At 34.6% G+C, this 17,213-nt stretch overlaps 1 long non-coding RNA gene across 2 annotated transcripts; it reads right to left on the bottom strand.

Annotated features, from left to right (window-relative positions):
- Nucleotides 1-833: 833 nt before the first annotated feature.
- LOC132095706 (uncharacterized) lies at nt 834-14,703 on the bottom strand. Of its 2 annotated transcripts, XR_009422484.1 has the most exons (4): nt 14,629-14,703; nt 12,651-12,767; nt 6,777-6,833; nt 834-1,124 (listed from the first exon to the last, which is right to left on the bottom strand). It is a non-coding gene; the product is annotated as an uncharacterized LOC132095706 (long non-coding RNA). The 2 variants fall into 2 exon arrangements; XR_009422483.1 differs by lacking the exon at nt 834-1,124 and having other exon boundaries at nt 6,589-6,833.
- Nucleotides 14,704-17,213: the final 2,510 nt, after the last annotated feature.

The raw sequence follows: 17,213 nt of genomic DNA, 5'->3' as shown, positions 1-17,213 counted from the left end.
AGAGACTTAAGACTGCTTTGTGCTCCAGGGTCACATTTAGGGTAACTAATAGATTGCATTTCATACTTGCCCAGTTGCGCACAGCTGCTAAACAGTTTTCTATTAAATTTTATATAGCTTTACATCACTCCATAAATCAGAAAACAGTGTCAACATTCAGAAAATAAAATCAACGGTTTTGTATTAGAAGTTACCTGTAATGCTATGTTTATAGCATTTTCACCATGTTTTCAGGAATAAAATATTATATAAATCCGTGCAAATGATTTATGAACAAATTTTAATGCATGTTAAGTGCTGCTAAAACAGTGATAAAAACTCATTTTAGAAAACGACCTTTCCAGATATCTACTGCAATTGAAATCTACAAACACTAATAGATAAACGGCAATAAAAAAAAATGTATTAAATAAAAAACACCTAAATGTGAGTTTTGGAAAAGTTTTGGAAAAGAAAGTTTTATTAAGCTTGTAATGAATTGCCTTAATTCAATACATTTAGTTAAATTGGTACTTTCTTGCACTGATGCTTTATTCTTTGTCATTATTTTACTGTTAATATATCTTATTTACTTTATTAGCATTGCTTCATTTACATTTCTACTCAATTTTATTTTTCTATTTTTTTGTATTTGTATGATTCTTTAAGCTGCCACATTTGATGATGCTCGTTGTACAAATAACAAACAAAAACATATACAATATACAAATCATTGCCATTGTTGAGATCTCTTCTGAAACTCTAGAAGGGGCGTGCAAACAGAGGGACATCTGAAAAGATTTGATTTGTGAGTTTGATCCAAACCTGTCTGTAAGACACTGCAGTAACAAACACAGATTCACCCAAACAAGCTCCTGCTGAAGTGTGACACCCATCAGAGACCGAAGGAATGCAGAATCCCTTGTTTTCATCTAAAGACAAGAAAGTCACATGGACGGCAGCAGTCAGTGTTGACAGATGGCATTCATTCACTAGCATGTGATACACATACCTGACGTGCTGAAAGGAGAAAAACACGCCAGAGAGCATCTGATCGTGGGAACGCTCGACGATAATGAGAGATATTGTGATGAGAATCTCTTCAGTCATGCAGCAGTGATTCACCTTATCATCCACAGACATCACTACAGTCATGTGGGGATATTTTTAGCAATGCTGAGATCCCAAACACTAACTTTACAGCTCCTTGTGTGGTTATATCTGTGCTTGTAATCACAGAAAACCCAGCACTATTCTGACAGCATAAACTCTTATTCAAGTAGAACACATTATGAATGGTGCGTCTTTGCTCTTTCGTGCATGGGTTAGATTTTAAGCATTTTATGCTAACTTTCTTTATTTCATTTAAATCAAATATTCATAAATCGTTTAGACACTTTCATCCCATGTGAAAATCTAAATCAAGCGAGTTTATTCTTAAAACTAAACATCTGCTAATAGCGTCAGAAAAATTTACTTAATTCAAAGGAAATACAAGAACATTTTCTAAACCCATGAGCAGATATTTTTCTTGCTTTCAGCAAAAACTCTCTTCATTTTCTGGAAACCAAGATTTAATATCTGAGGCCTTTTGGAACCTCAAACAAATGTATTGATTTTTTATGAATGTTTAAATATTGGTATTGGAAAATGGAAAAAAATACTAATATATATATATATATATATGTATTTATTTATTTTTTGCAGTGAATTAGCGAATATTAATGCGATTTTAGTGGATGAAAACAAATGATATTTGTTTTGATATTTTTTACATTCAGACATTTTAAGTTTGTCTAAGGTGTTTAAATGATTAGTAACTCATGACTACAAGTGTCAGAAATCCTAAGGCATTTGAGAAACCCAGACACTTGATCTGATGAATCACGTTCACACATTTGTTGGTCCACTTTTTGGTGTGAATGCAAGGTAGATTTACAGTGTTTATGGTCTGATGTAAAACACTGTTGACGCATGCTGTGGCCGGCCGAGCATCTGACTCTTGCACATTTAGCTGGTCATAAAGTTCTTACGAAGCCTGGCTGGAGTTTATCAGACACACTGCATTATAACAGCGAGCATGTCAGTATAGTGGCTGGTCACTGCTGATTCTGCACTGTTTTTTTTAATCAGAGCATGCTGTGCATTGAGGTTTCACTGCTTCACGTTCACGTGGTCAGAACCAGCTGTGACTGTGCAACAAGTCCGTCTTGTTTTTCAAAACAGTTAATTACATGTTTACTTATTTCAGACAGTCTACTTTATTCTCCATAAATGCTGGAGCTCATGCCAGAGTACACCGAGCGTGCATTAAACACGCTTTTAACTCAGACCTGCGGTCGCGTTGCATTGCACTTCGTGACGTATTCTTGGTTAGTTCACATTTGTGAGGGTGACCATCAAACACTTGATGAGGTGATATTTAGCATGCACAGAGCTAATGCCTTAAAGACATATATCCATGATACACACGGAGAGCAATTATATTAATCATGCGTATTATACCGCTGCTATTTGGTGTAATTTAACTGCATGTCAATCAGAAAGAACATGCATCTCATTCTTCTTCATAAGCATTACTTTTATTAAACTAAAAATATTAAAAATAGCTTTTGTTACCTGAAAACAAAATATGTTAGTGTTATGTAAAAAACTTCAAAGGGCTCTGCACGATTCCTGGCGAGGAATACATTTCTTATGTAGTGATTATAACATTTCTATACATTTTAATCACACATGCTCATCTTACACTAGCTCTGCGTCTGTGACTTCACGCATTACGTAATCACGGTGGAAAGGTCCACTATATAGAGAAAAATCTTGTAAGGTTTTCCTCAAAAACAGCTTAATTTCTTTTCGACTGAAGAAAGAAAGACATGAACATCTTGGATGACATGGAGGTGTGTAAATTATCAGGAAATGTTCATTCTGGAGTGAACTAATTGTTCAAGTGCTGATTCACCTCAGAATGTACCCAATCACACACACATTCACAGCACTCTGGAGACACACACACACACACACACACACACGAGTCACTTCAAAACAGTGCATTTAAAGTCAATTTTAACAATAATAACCTACAAACAGGACTGAAACATATTTTGCTTCTAAGCTTAAAACATTATCAAATAAATACTGTATATTTGTAAATATACAACAGTATATACATTTGTACTAAATTTTTTTAAGTGAAATAAAATGAATGTATTAAAATTACAAAAAAAGACATAAAAATAATTATATATATATATATAAAATAAGCTGATATTTAATATTTTTTTATAAAAATAAAATATAATAAATAAAATAAAAAATAAAAATAAAAGAAATACTAAATTCCATCCATCCATCCATCTTCTTCCGCTTATCCGGGGCCGGGTCGCGGGGGCAGCAGTCTAAGCAGAGAACCCCAGACTTCCCTCTCCCTAGACACTTCCTCCAGCTCTTCTGGGGGGACACCGAGGCGTTCCCAGGCCAGCCGGGAGACATAGTCTCTCCAGCGTGTCCTAGGTCTTCCCCGGGGTCTCCTCCCAGTGGGACGCGCCCGGAACACCTTCCCTGGAAGGCATCCAGGAGGCATCCGGAACAGATGCCCGAGCCACCTCAGCTGACCCCTCTCGATGTGGAGGAGCAGCGGCTCTACTCTGAGCTCCTCCCGGGTGACTGAGCTTCTCACCCTATCTCTAAGGGATCGCCCAGCCACCCTGCGGAGAAAGCTCATTTCGGCCGCCTGTATCCGGGATCTTGTCCTTTCGGTCATGACCCAAAGCTCATGACCATAGGTGAGAGTAGGAACGTAGATTGACCGGTAAATCGAGAGCTTCGCCTTGCGGCTCAGCTCTTTCTTCACCACGACAGACCGGTACATCGACCGCATTACTGCAGAAGCTGCACCGATCCGTCTGTCAATCTCCCGTTCCATCCTTCACGCTAAATTCAAATATTAATAAATAATATATTATATAAATAGTACTACTAAATACAAAAAAAAAGTCAAGTCCAAAATATCATGGTACGTTAAAAAAAAAATACATATATTATTGTAGCAACATATAAAAAATCTGATGATAAATAAACAAAATCATGCCAAGGTACCATATACATAATGGCATGATAAAAAAAACATGATATTACCATGACACTATGTCCAGAATACCATGGTAAATGTCTGAATATACTGTATGTCACTGTGGTACTGAAATAACAGGGAAGATGTTCAAAACATAGTATTAATATGGTATCTCATACAAAATACCATGGCGATATCATGGTAAATGACCAGAAATGTGGTATTACCATGGCACCATGTACAAAATACCATGGTAAATCATTTTTAAAAATATATTTTATCATGACACTCTCCAAAATGTCATGGTAAATGTAAAAAAAAAAAAGGATTATAAATCCATAGTGACTCATTAAGCATTTGTCTCAAACAATGTCATTTTATGTTATGAGCAGAAACAAAAGTGCTTTGTTTGCAGTGCAACCGCTGGAATGAAGAGACTTTTATCCATCTCAGTTGACTTAAGATGGCATGCAGGAACAGAACAGACATGTGTGTGTGTGTGTGTGTGTGTGTGTGTGTAGGTCACCTGTGTACCTGTCGTTCTCACTCACGTGAACCATGCGTCCGGCCATGTGCTAATTGCTTTATTGTGCCTTTGGTAAACATGACACATTCACATATCTGCCACAATGGCTCTGTCCTGCAGCGCTGTGTGTCTGCATGCCCTCGACACACGTGAGTCTCAGAGTGAGTAAGAGACGAGCTGCAAGTCACAGCAGGATCTGAGCACGGGCCGCGGTGCCCTGCGTCTCGCCAGCGTTAAGCTCCTGTTACCAGCAACCGACCAGTTTCAACACAACAGAAACCGGCATGTGTGAGAAATAAGATTAGTTTCTAAACATTTATCCCGTATGCATGAGCTCTCACACACTCGCACGCTCGTTTTTGCATTTGCAGCGGTGACAGATCACTGTCTCAATGTTGATAGATCTTTTATTTGACTTTCTCAAACACGTCAGCTATGTCAGACATATTTCTCCGGTGTAAATGTGTAGATAATGAGGCCTGTCTCTACAGTGAAAAGCAAGAGGAATTTTACTCTCGTTTTCTGTAAAGCATCTTTTATAATGCACACTGTCACATCTGTAAATTTATAGCACAGACTATGATCTCTATAAACATATGCGAGCAGATTGATGTCGCTCAAAACTGAAACTGGATTAGCTCATCCTGTTCACAGACAGCACGTATATATATCAATCTAGAAACACAAATATGTAAATACAGGGGTGAACATTTGGCCAGTGCATTGAATGTACTCACCCTCAGGCCATACAAGATGTAGATGCATTCCATCACTTGCTCACCAGTGAATCCTCAGCAGTGAATGGGTGCCGTCAGAATGAGGTAAAAGCATCACAAACATCCACCAGTAATCCACATAACCCCAGTCCATCAGTTAACATCAAGAGAAGACAAAAGCTGCATGTTTATCAAATCCATCCAAACCCAAAAGACACAAATCCATCATTTTAATTTCAAACAGTCTCTTCCAGTTAAAATATGAGTCCATAATTCATAATAACACTTGCTCCTGTGAAAACATCCATCTCCTCTTGTCCTCTCACATAAAAATCCACCCACATAGTGCTTGATCTATGCGTATTTCTCCCCTAATTCAGATGAGACTGTTTTTTGTACTTTGTAAAGGTTATAAGTAGAGGAATTGTATTTTAACTGGAAGCAATGGCTTGTAGTTAAAACATCTTAATGATGAATTAGTTTTTTACAAACACAGATTTTGGCTTCATTAGACATTAACTGATGGACTGGAGTGTTGTGGATTATTGTGATGTTTTTATCATCTGTTTGGACTCTCTTTCTGACGGCACCCATTCACTGCAGGGGATCCATTACTGAGACACTGATGCAATGCTGCAATGTTTACATACAGGAAACAAACTCATCTACACCTTGGCATGAGAGAGAGCACAATTTCAGCGCATTTTCCTCTCTGGCTAAACTGCTGCGCATGCAATGAATTGATCAAGCATTCGTTTTTTTGCATTTGCATGCATGAGTAAAATACATGCATCTTTTATAGTGCCACACTGTGTGTTATGCATTGCAATCAAACACATTTCAGAATGAAAGAGCAAGCCAAATTGAGCTTGAGTCTGCTTTCGTTTACTTTAAGTGTCTTTCAGGCCTGAATCTCCCAAGGCCACTAACTCAAATATCTAAAAATACATGTTTTCTGCGTAATTATACAGTATGTGATGAAATGAAATGAGCATGGCTTTTGTGATGCGTGTGAGTGTGTGTTTGTGTTTTGAGGGGAGGAAAGTGATCAAATTTGTGGTATCGTATGATTGAAACATGATGGTCCATCGGGCTGCACTTGTTATTGCATGTGGAGGCCTATAAATAAAGAGCTAAAATAGAAAAAAGGCTTTAAGGCTTTTAGGAAACAATGAGCACAAATGCTCAGAGCTTTTTATTTTTGCATGCACATTTTAATGCATTTGACAACAGATCTCTAAAGAGACAGTCAGAAAACAACCTCAGCTGTTTTAAAGCCACAGACTCAGGAGACGTAATGGAGTTCTCAGATGTTTCTCCTTAAATTTGTTAAGACTTTTGATTGCAATAATCTGAGCACAGTTTGTGAACTTCATTTGTAAATAAGAAAGATAACTGGGTTCTTTTTCTTCAACAAAAATCTCCATTTAATCTTGTTGATTAGCATAAGAAACAAGAAAGTTGTAAAAGGTGCAGATCTTACTTCCGATTCCAGTTTTTCTTTCCAATCTGATGCTTTCCGTCAAAATGATCAGCATTCCTGTAAAATCAGTGTGCATTAATGTGATTTGCTAATTAAACTTGCAAGATGCCTCTATATTTTATGGATTAAACACACTGTAATTAGTTGCAAACGTGCCTTAAATACTTAAAACAGTTTGAAAGCACTGAAACTATCTGAGGCTTTTCGACTATTTAAGAGCTTAAACTGAAACAATATTTAGATAAGTTCAATGGCTTCTCAAAAATGTAACATTCAATATGTTTAAAATCACATCAACTGTGTGTATGTGTGAGCAGGGGTCTTGAATTTTGCGATGCCAATAACAGAGTTATTTTTTTGAAGTGGTGTGTATGCTGTGTAAATGGGGTTTGGGGGGGTCTGGCGAGTGTTATGAACAGAATGAGCTCATTCAGAGCTCGTCGTGCGCTCAATAGTGCCGTTTGTCCCCTGTAGAGTAAACATTGGCACTGGAATTCCTCTAATGTGGTATTTCAGTAGTAGAACGCAATAGTTCATCACCATGTCCTGCTCTGAAAAGCCAAACAGCCCTAAAGGTCTGCAACAGAACTGCACTGTTGTGGGCTCGTGTGTGAGAACGGGTGAAAAACAGACCGAAAAGGCTTTTGTAGCCTTAAAGATTGCAAGGAAATGGTTAGACGAGGAAAAAACTATGGGGGAAATGACAACAGGGAATATGAAAAACAAACTAAATGCATACATAAATGTACACAACTTATATAGCAAAAAACCCCTTTTCATATTTATGTAGCATTAGCATTAAGCTATATATATATATATATATATATAGTTTATAGTATATAATATATAGTATATAGATTTCTTGTATTTGTATGTTTTTTTGTTTTTTGTATTTTGGTTCCTAGATTTGCAAGAAATACTTTTCCAAAATGTAAACAAACATTTCTTTTTAGTCAAATTGAGACATCAATAAATAAATAAAGAAATACTTTTTAATTTTAGTACTGTGGATAAAAAAATAAATAATAAAGAAACACTTTAACATTTCCATAATTTCACCATCACTGTAAAAATAGGTTTTCAAAGTTGTAATAAACACAAACAAACAAACAAAAAATTATTTGGGTTTAAAATATATAAAAATTTAAATTGTAGCCTTTCAACTTTAATTCAGTGTGGTTTTTTTCTTTTTTATTATTTGTGAAATTTACTAGCAATTTCTGGTTGAAATGTCTTTCTATAGCATTTTATGCTTAACTATAGATGTTGAGTATGAAATTGTAAAATTGACTCTTGTATTCATATGGGTGTGTGTGTGTGTGTGTGTGTGTGTGTGTGTGTGTGTGTTTACTTGTTTATGCTCCATTGTGAGCACCAAATGTCCCCACAACGAGAGTAAAACCTGAAATTTTATACTACATTTATTTTATAAAAAAATAGTAAATGATGTTTATCTAAAAAGTGTAACAATGCGAGAAGGTTTTATGTAATAGGTAGGTTTAGGGGATATAAAATATTGTTTGGTCAGTATAAAAGTAATATAAGTCTATGGAAAGTCCACAAATGTGTGTGTGTGTGTGTGTGTGAGAGAGAGAGTGTGAAGAGGGCACTGAGGTTAGATGTTATCTAGTCTCTCTTCAACTACTGTGTTTAAGTGTAATTATAGAGTTGAATTGCAGTCACACACTCTTCACAGCTTTGAAGTGGATCACAGATCAAGAGATGTCTCTTAATGGCCCTTAATAGAGCAGGAATCTGCATCACACACAGGCTACAGCAGGGCGAGAACGAGCCGCTCGCTTCTGAAAGACATTCTCCATTCACTTATGCAAATGACAGAGTTACAGCACACAATGAACATAATCACACAACAATCACTCGTGGTGTTATAATTAACGCGTCAAAAATATACAAACACAGTGCTCACATGTAGGACAAAAAAACAACTCACTCATTTGTTTACTCAAGAAAGAAATGGGATTAAATAATAAGTCTCCAAATGCTTCTACTGAGAAAAACAACTCAATAATTTAATGTTTCCTCCAGAGCTTCATAAAAGATATATGAAGCCTGAGCTGCTATTCACTTCATAGATCTACTGTCTTACAGTGTGACAATTATCAACTAGATACTTGAGAGATTTCAAGAGCAACCTCCAAGCAATAAAATGCTCCTCTGGGCACAAACGTTCATCCTTGAAAAAACAAAGACAATCTCTTTAGTTATCCAGCTGGTTATGCAACGCTCTGTTAATTAGTAGAAGTGCTTTGTCTCAGCACGCATGGCCAGATGAAACCAAATGCTCTTACAGTAATTACGGGAATCTTCTGTGATTGCTCAGGCATCTTCTGTCACGCCGTTCCTAAATCACATCCTCTGAAACATCTCCAGGGCTTCCAGCGTGCCATTATAATCTGCTGACAGCGCTTATAGAAAGGCCTTCATTTACACGCTATTTCTTTTAAGTCAGTGTGGCCTTTCAAAAAGTCTTTTTCACATAGTGCTTATTCATTTAGCAGACACTTTTATCCAAAGTGACTTGCAAATAAAATGTTTATCATAAAGTAGCCAAAATATATACCAAAATGCCAAATTTTTTCAGAAAAAAAAAATATTCACAAACAATCAAAGTAATAAATAGTTCAGAATATACAGTCGATTCTTTAAATACTAACAATCGGCTAAGTAAAAAAATAATAATAATTCAATTAAATAAGAAAGAAAGAATTAAATTATTATTAAATCAATAGTCTTTTGGCCTTTTAGATAAAAGTGCCTGCTATATAAATAAACGTAAATAAATAACTAAACAACCAAACAGCTGACCATCCAAAGAAACAAACAAATAAAAGTAATTTTAGATGGATGTTCGGATGAACTGACAAATAAATACATAAATAAATACACTTTAAAATAAATAAATATGTTATTTTGAACAAAAGTCTCTGGTAAATGAACAAATGGAAATAAATAAATAAATAAACAACCATCCGATCAAACAAACAAGTAAACATTATTTAGATAAAACTATGGTAAAGAAGTAAATAAATAAATCCATACTATTTAGTTACTTAGGGTCAAATTACCTGCAAAATAATGTACACAAACAAACTAAGGAATGAATGAATGATTCTTTTTGGATAAAAGTGTCTGTAAATAACTCAATAAACAAACAAAGATGTTAGGACAAAAGTGTCTACTAAAAAAACCAATGCAACAAAACAAACAATAACAGTTTAATGAAATATCAATACAACTGTGGATAGAAGACTCTTGTATTCATGTGTGTGTGTGTGTGTGTGTTTGATATATTTTGTATAGATTTTGCTTATATAGTTCATCCCATCTAGTTTACGCCCGTGTTGAGTGTCATAAAGAGAAGCTATATCATGCACACTATATTCTGGTGAAGAGGTCAATGTCCTGAGCTTTAGCAGCGTTTGTATGGAGAAACCGAACACCTAGAGGAAGCCCTCGTCCTGACGTCACAGGTGTGAGGCTTTTGTAAGCGTTTAGATATGATTACTGCAGCTAAATAAAAGAGACACATGGATGACCATTTCAACAACTAACTGATCTCCCATGAGTCCCTTGAGTCTGGTGTAAAAACTCTCTCTCCGTCTCTAGAGACGCAGCGTTCTGTTCAGGATAATTATCCCTCTGTCCTCATTCCCATGTAATATAATGCACAGCATCAAATGTTTCTTTTTTGCTTTGTTTCTTGTTATTTTATTCTCATAATCCCATGTTACATGAGCATTTAGGCACACACTCACCTGATGCAGCTGCATTAATAACTACATCAGCTGATGTAATCTTGCTACACGTGGAATAATCTTTCTTTTTTTTCTCGTGCTCTTAAATTGTTTATAAATGAGTTGGTGATTTACTGCTTCCAGGATTACTATAGTTAATGGAAACTAAAACTAAAACCAGTAAAAACATTTTTAATACTTGAAATAAAATAATAATAACTTATTTTATTTCAGCTAATTTTCATTAGTTTAACTTGATGCAACAAAATAACTAAAACGTAAATAATTATTTTTAAATAGACTTTGAGTAAAAACAATAACAACAAAAATACTATAATTTAACTAAAATTAAAATGAAATTATAAGAAATACAAGCAAATATAAATATATAAACTAATTCAAAATCTTAATGCAAAACTATAATAGTATCTGTTTTACTAAAATAACACAGATTCACTTGTAGTTTATAATGATTGTATGATGATTCCTTTTATGATGTTGTTTGTTACATTTAATAAATGTAAAATACACCTCATCTTACAGTATTTTTTTATCTTATAAGTATTCATCTTATAAGTATTTTTTTATATCTTTTTCGCATCAATCCGAGAATCAGCTACAAAGGCATGAGGAGAAAGAGACTGACTTTGAAGTCTCTGAGTCCCAAGAAAATGAAGTCCAAACATCATTAGCAATCCCTCGGGTGTAAAAACTTGTCTGTTTGTTTTGGACTGATGCCATCCAGTCTATCTTGATCAATAAGACTTTAACTGCAGAAGGAAATAAAGTTTAATCACTGAATTTGCAGTCAGTTACTCACATGTTTATTGCAGTACAAAAGGGCTTAATTTATACTTCTATTGTTTTTATAAAAATATCATTTTAATTAATACAGACCAAGCCGAACCTAAACCTTAAAAAAAAAAAAAAAAAAAAAAAATTATATATATATATATATATATGTATATATATATATATCGTTTTTGTCCCTAAGGTCTCACTTGGGGACAAGTCAGTCAAAACTAGACAAATCTATTCTGTGATGGAAAAATGTAGGAAAGAAACCAAAAACAAGTGGTGTCTTGCCAGTTATTCCAGCCGTAATGAATTTTCTTGTTATGACATTCTTACGTCCCTCGTCTCATATTGCTTATTCTCTATTGTCCGCTCTAAACAGATGCAGAACAGGTCAAAACTGTAATCCTGAAGGACGCAGTAGGTCGAGGCTGAATAGATGGGCTTTAAACCTGCTTTAACGGCTCAGCCCTTTTAAAACAAAACCAGATTTCAATGGGAAAACAACTCTGTCACACAGCTGTGATCCATCAAACACTAACCAATGGCCAGAGAAACCTGCTGCTATCAGCAGGACTATCAGGTTTATCTTGTTATTGTGTGCTAAATACTCATATCTATACTTCTGTCTCTCTCATTCATTAATGTATAATAAACCAAAGCAGTCAGCTCTCCATTAGCCTGATATCCAGCAGACCAAACAGTAAAAACTTATCAGTCAAATGTGCAACAATGTAGCAATGGCAGAAATTGATGAGAATGAAAAAATCTGATTTATGTAAAATTGTATCTATTCTTTGGTGAAATTATGCTCGAACTTAAAAACCTTGATTTTTTTTTTTTTTACTTCTTTTGGTTTTAGAATGACACTCGTACTGATATAAAGATAAATAAATAGATATTGAAACATGTAAAATATACATTTTATTTTATGAACAATATTTAATTAAATATACAGACACACATATATATTATAATGTTATTAACTAAATTAAATAATTATATATACTATTTCACTGAATTATACAATTATAAATTATAGAAATGTATTCTATAATTAAAATTATTTTTAGAATTGATATAATAATTAAACAAGATAATTATGTAATAATTAAATACATTAAACATAATGAATAAATGATAGTAAAAACTATTAACTTGTGTGTGTGCGTGCATGTGTGTGTGTGTGTGTGTGTGTGTGTGTGTGCGTGTGTGTGTGTGCATGTGTGTGTGTGCGTGTGTGTGTGTGTGTGTATGTGTGTGTATGTGTGTGTGTGTGTGTGTGCATGTGTGTGTGTGTGTGTGTGTGTGTGTGAAGTCTGACCTCATTCAGGTCCACTGGCAATTGTTCTGAGTGAAGAAGCCAGCAGGAGAGACCTGTGCTGGGCTCCGAGAGGCCCTCAGTGGCCCGGGACAGACGTCTGAAGCTGGGGGCCGTTACCTGGTGAGAGGTGCACCGAGAGAGAGTTACTGCCTCAGTGCATTCAGGAGTACAATTAAACCCTGCATGTTAAATACATCGGCTCTTTACAGTGTTATTTCAGCATCACTGATATACTATCATAGTTTCTCTTTACATTCTGAATAATATTTACTTTAAATATCTTTATTAAATGTCTTTATTTTCATTTTTTCAAAGCTTCTGTATTTTTGTGTTTTATGTGATTTTTATAATTAAAAAAATTTAATTTGTCATGTTTGCACTTAATTTTAGAATTTTAATTTTAAAACCAACTGAAATAACATCTGCACAAGTTTATTCCTAACGGTATATGTGTGCAAAAACAATTCTTTTTGGCTTTTTAATAGGCCTATGTAATACATGTTTCAAGATGTTTATATATATATATATATATATATATATTAAATTATGTTACCCTAAACTTACATGACATGCTTGATCTGAAAATGTCAAAAATAAAAAAATCTAAAATGTTTTGTATAAAATCCATCCACTCACATGCAATCTAGAAATATATATAACAGTGTTTTGTCAGGTTTCGAGTACTACAGGAAAGTCAATTTATGGAGATGTGTAAATCTGGGCATAATTTATGCTAATTACCAACTGCGTGCAGACACTCTTTGGAAAATGAACCAGATTCATCCACACATCAGAACAAACAAAAGAGCTGAAGGTTTGAAATAAGTGCTTTAACAAAAATAAAGATGTTTCCTTATATATTAAATTGGAAAAACATTTGCCATTAATAATTGCCACTAATAATTACCAAGTCTTCCTGTAGCTCAAGTGGTAGATCACTGAGATATCAAGCGTTATCAAAGTTGGGGGTTGATTCCCCAGGAACACATGATAGATAAAAATCGATAGCCTGAATGCACTGTAAGTCCCTTTGGATAAAAGCATCTGCTAAATGCATACATTTAAATTTAATAAAAGTCCTTTCTTTCAAGTCTGTGTGAAAGGCCAGTTTGGAATGTCATCCACAGGACTGGCGCCTCTGTTTCCGGCAGGTTGGACATTGCCCGGCTGTATTATATGTGAGCGGTGTAATCTACACACCATGACTAAGACTGATCCATTTCTGCTATTAGACTGTAAAGGCGTAACACTTTGTCCTGATGTGTCAAATCGACGGCCACGAGGACCCACTGATTCACACCTGAATAACCTACACATGCCTGTTGTTTTTAATTCACTTTTTCCCTTTACAAAAATAAATCCATGTACAAGGGCTGGGTAAACACAAATTACACCCTTCACTTCAATATTGGTTCATTTAGATATATATCAGGTACATGTTATTTCTCAAGGAAAACAATATCTCTTCAACTAATGTTGTTAGCAGGGAACCCTTTCAGTTTGCATATTATATATACTATAGTGTTCCTGTGGCTCAAGGGGTAACTTAGGGCATTGCGCTAGCATTGATTAAAGATTACAAACATACAAACATTTATTACAAACAAACATTTTTAATTGCACAAGGTGGTTTTTATAATAATAACTTGAGAATAATATTTTTTAAATGATCTCATTATCAATTCGTTATTTGAAATATGAACATTTCAATGGTGGCTGTAATAAATAATAGCCTATTGAATAACAGGTTCATAAGAAATATATATTAACGTATTATGGTGTATATTTACCAAAATATTCCCAGAGTTAATTTTTCTAGCTAACGGTAGCTGCGAACTAAACAATGGACAATGAAGGACGTCTCTGAGGTAAATATGACGTAACGTGATGAGCTTGAATTACTAGCGTCTTTCCGCGGTTGAAACACTGATTTAGCGATTAGATGAGACAGAGATTGAAATGTTTATTAAAAACTTACCTTCTGATGTTAGTTCAGTGATTTAATAACGAACTTATTGATGTAAATAGGAAGTGATCATAGCTGAAAGCGCGCTCCGCGTCTCCGGTTCATTTGAAAATTTGAATAAAGCCAACGGTCGAGCCATATTAAAGATTATATTTAGTGTATTATATTTATATTTATACAGAATTTAAAAACTGAGGTTTTTTCATACCAAAAGCAACAAAGCAAAATAATCGATTTATTTTATGAAAAGTGTACTAAAGTAATGTTTAATGAAGTTTTGTTCACTCATAAGCATATTCCTACAATAAGTAGGCTACTCAATCATTACTAATTTTGGCACCTGTGATGTTGGCAAATATGATAATCTGGCTTTTGAGGAATGTGTATTTTGTCCATCTTTCAATTATAATTATATTGCGTTGTATTATATGTCTTGATCATAAAACTAAGCATTTGTCTTTATTGGGAGATGTAGAGTGACAACGACTGATATTTATATCATTTTATATAAGTAGTATGTCACTACATTAAGAATATATGTCCGAATATTTCTTCTTTTTTTCCATATAGCTAAATATCAGCAACTGCACCAAACTGCATATCTCTGAATCAAACTGAGGTGTTTTAAGATATGCAAACGTTACACAATCGTGCACAAATTTAAATTTTAGTGTTCACTGCACGTCAGAAACTCAACGACCTTCCAAAAATCTTGAAAGAATGCACTGCTAATTATGTCAGTCTTGAAAAGTTATTCACTTGATGCATTCCCAGAGTAGCACTCGTGTTAAAAACAGCTCAAAATAACAGCCACTGATTTAGTACACTAAACTAAACCTGCCTGTCCTTCAAAATCTCACCATTCCTGTCAAGGTAAACAATAAATGGAATGCTACTGAAAAAAAGTGACATTTTAAAATGCATGTCATACAACTTGAATCTCTCAACAGAAGCTACAATCCTCACTGCTCATGTAAACGGCAACAGAAGAGAGCTTTCTGACTTTGATCAAAAAGCTGTCAAATAGCAAAGAGCAGTCAACCCCTGTCATTTAATACCAACTGCTTCTGTGTTACAAGAACATTTATTTAATAATATTTCCCTCTATTAAACGCTTAGTTTAGCACTGGATGTCTGACAAGCACAATCTGAAACTTCCTGGACTGATGATTAATAAGTTCAGCACAAAACGTCAGTTTGCTTAAGAGACAAAAATAGGCAGGTTATCAAATCGTAGCGGATCTGTTCAAGAAAATGCATCAGAAAACCATTTAAGCTTTTGTGCACAAAGGCTTCTCCTGAAATTTCCTCTCAAGCGTGTGAAAACAAAGTAAGCAGGTTTGACAGGTGCAATGCGTGGAATGTAAAAGTTTTGAAATGCTATTTAGTTCTCTGCAAAGAAACACACCCTTATTGCAGTGTATGTGCGTGATTGTATGCAAGAAGCTTGGGAATCCCTTAAAACATACAATAGATAAGCAACCTTTGTAACCAAATCCAGCATCAGTGTGAATAGCACCTACACAAGTATCCACTTTGTCTCAAATATTACTTATTAAATTCTCGTGGAGAAAAAAACCCCCACAAAGTCAGTGGTTATCATACAGCAGAGTTATAAAACAAATGTGGCTTAGATCATTTAATGAGAAATGACTTTGCTTGCAGATTTGGTGATATTTTTAAGATCTGAAATTGTACACTGGAAAAAAAAAAGATTTTCCTACTCAATATGTTTGGCTTGTTTTGCAGTACAAGTAGTATCAAGATACTTGGCTAAATTATTTAAGATATTAAGTTTTTTTCTAAAACAAAAATAATAATTAATTAAAAAATTACTAGTGAGATGGAAGCTTATTTCCACCAAAGGATAAGAAAATAAAGGTAATTGCAACTTTTCTCAATATTTTGAAATATAAATATTTAAAAGATATAAACTTACAGCTCTTTGAAAAAAAGGTCAGAATTGTGAGACAAAAGGTTACAATTACCTTTTTTTATTTTTTTAATCCGAGAATTTTTTCTTCCCACACTGACATTTTTTTGACATTTTATATTTTATTTAATTTTTTACAAAAACAAGACTTACTATCTTCTAATTTTATTTCTCAAGCAAATGAGTTTGATTTAAAAATGTTTAGATAATAAATAATATTTGGACGTGACTTGATAGTACATGGCATAATTTCTTTAATTTGCTCGCCTTTTACTCAAATTGCTTTATAGCAAACACAATAAAGATTCAAGAGATCTCATTTGTAATTTTGAATCTTGCAAACCCAAACATGCATGTCTTTATTAGATACTCATTAAGTGCCTTTGTAGCCTTTAATTGTATATCTAATTTTCGTAGGGCAATTGGGTGCATGTTATCTGAGCGGCGCTCGATCGAGCTGAATCGAGCCCTGTGATCGTTTGTAAATGTTTGTAATTGGTTTCCACTCGAGATAGCGAGCAGCTGTATCTTATCAAACTGAGTTTATTAACAGCACTTCACTTAAGCAGCATTCGGCTGGTGCTGGAAAACACTCACTAGAGACTCTGGAGAGAATCGACTGAGCTAGAGATGGGTTGGTGTACTGAACCTCACCCTGTGCCGT

The sequence above is a fragment of the Carassius carassius genome, chromosome 20 (assembly GCF_963082965.1).
Source record: "Carassius carassius chromosome 20, fCarCar2.1, whole genome shotgun sequence".
Classification (NCBI taxonomy): Eukaryota; Metazoa; Chordata; class Actinopteri; order Cypriniformes; family Cyprinidae; genus Carassius; species Carassius carassius.
The sequence above is the reverse complement of the archived record's forward strand: the minus strand, read 5'-3'. Positions and strand labels throughout refer to the sequence as shown.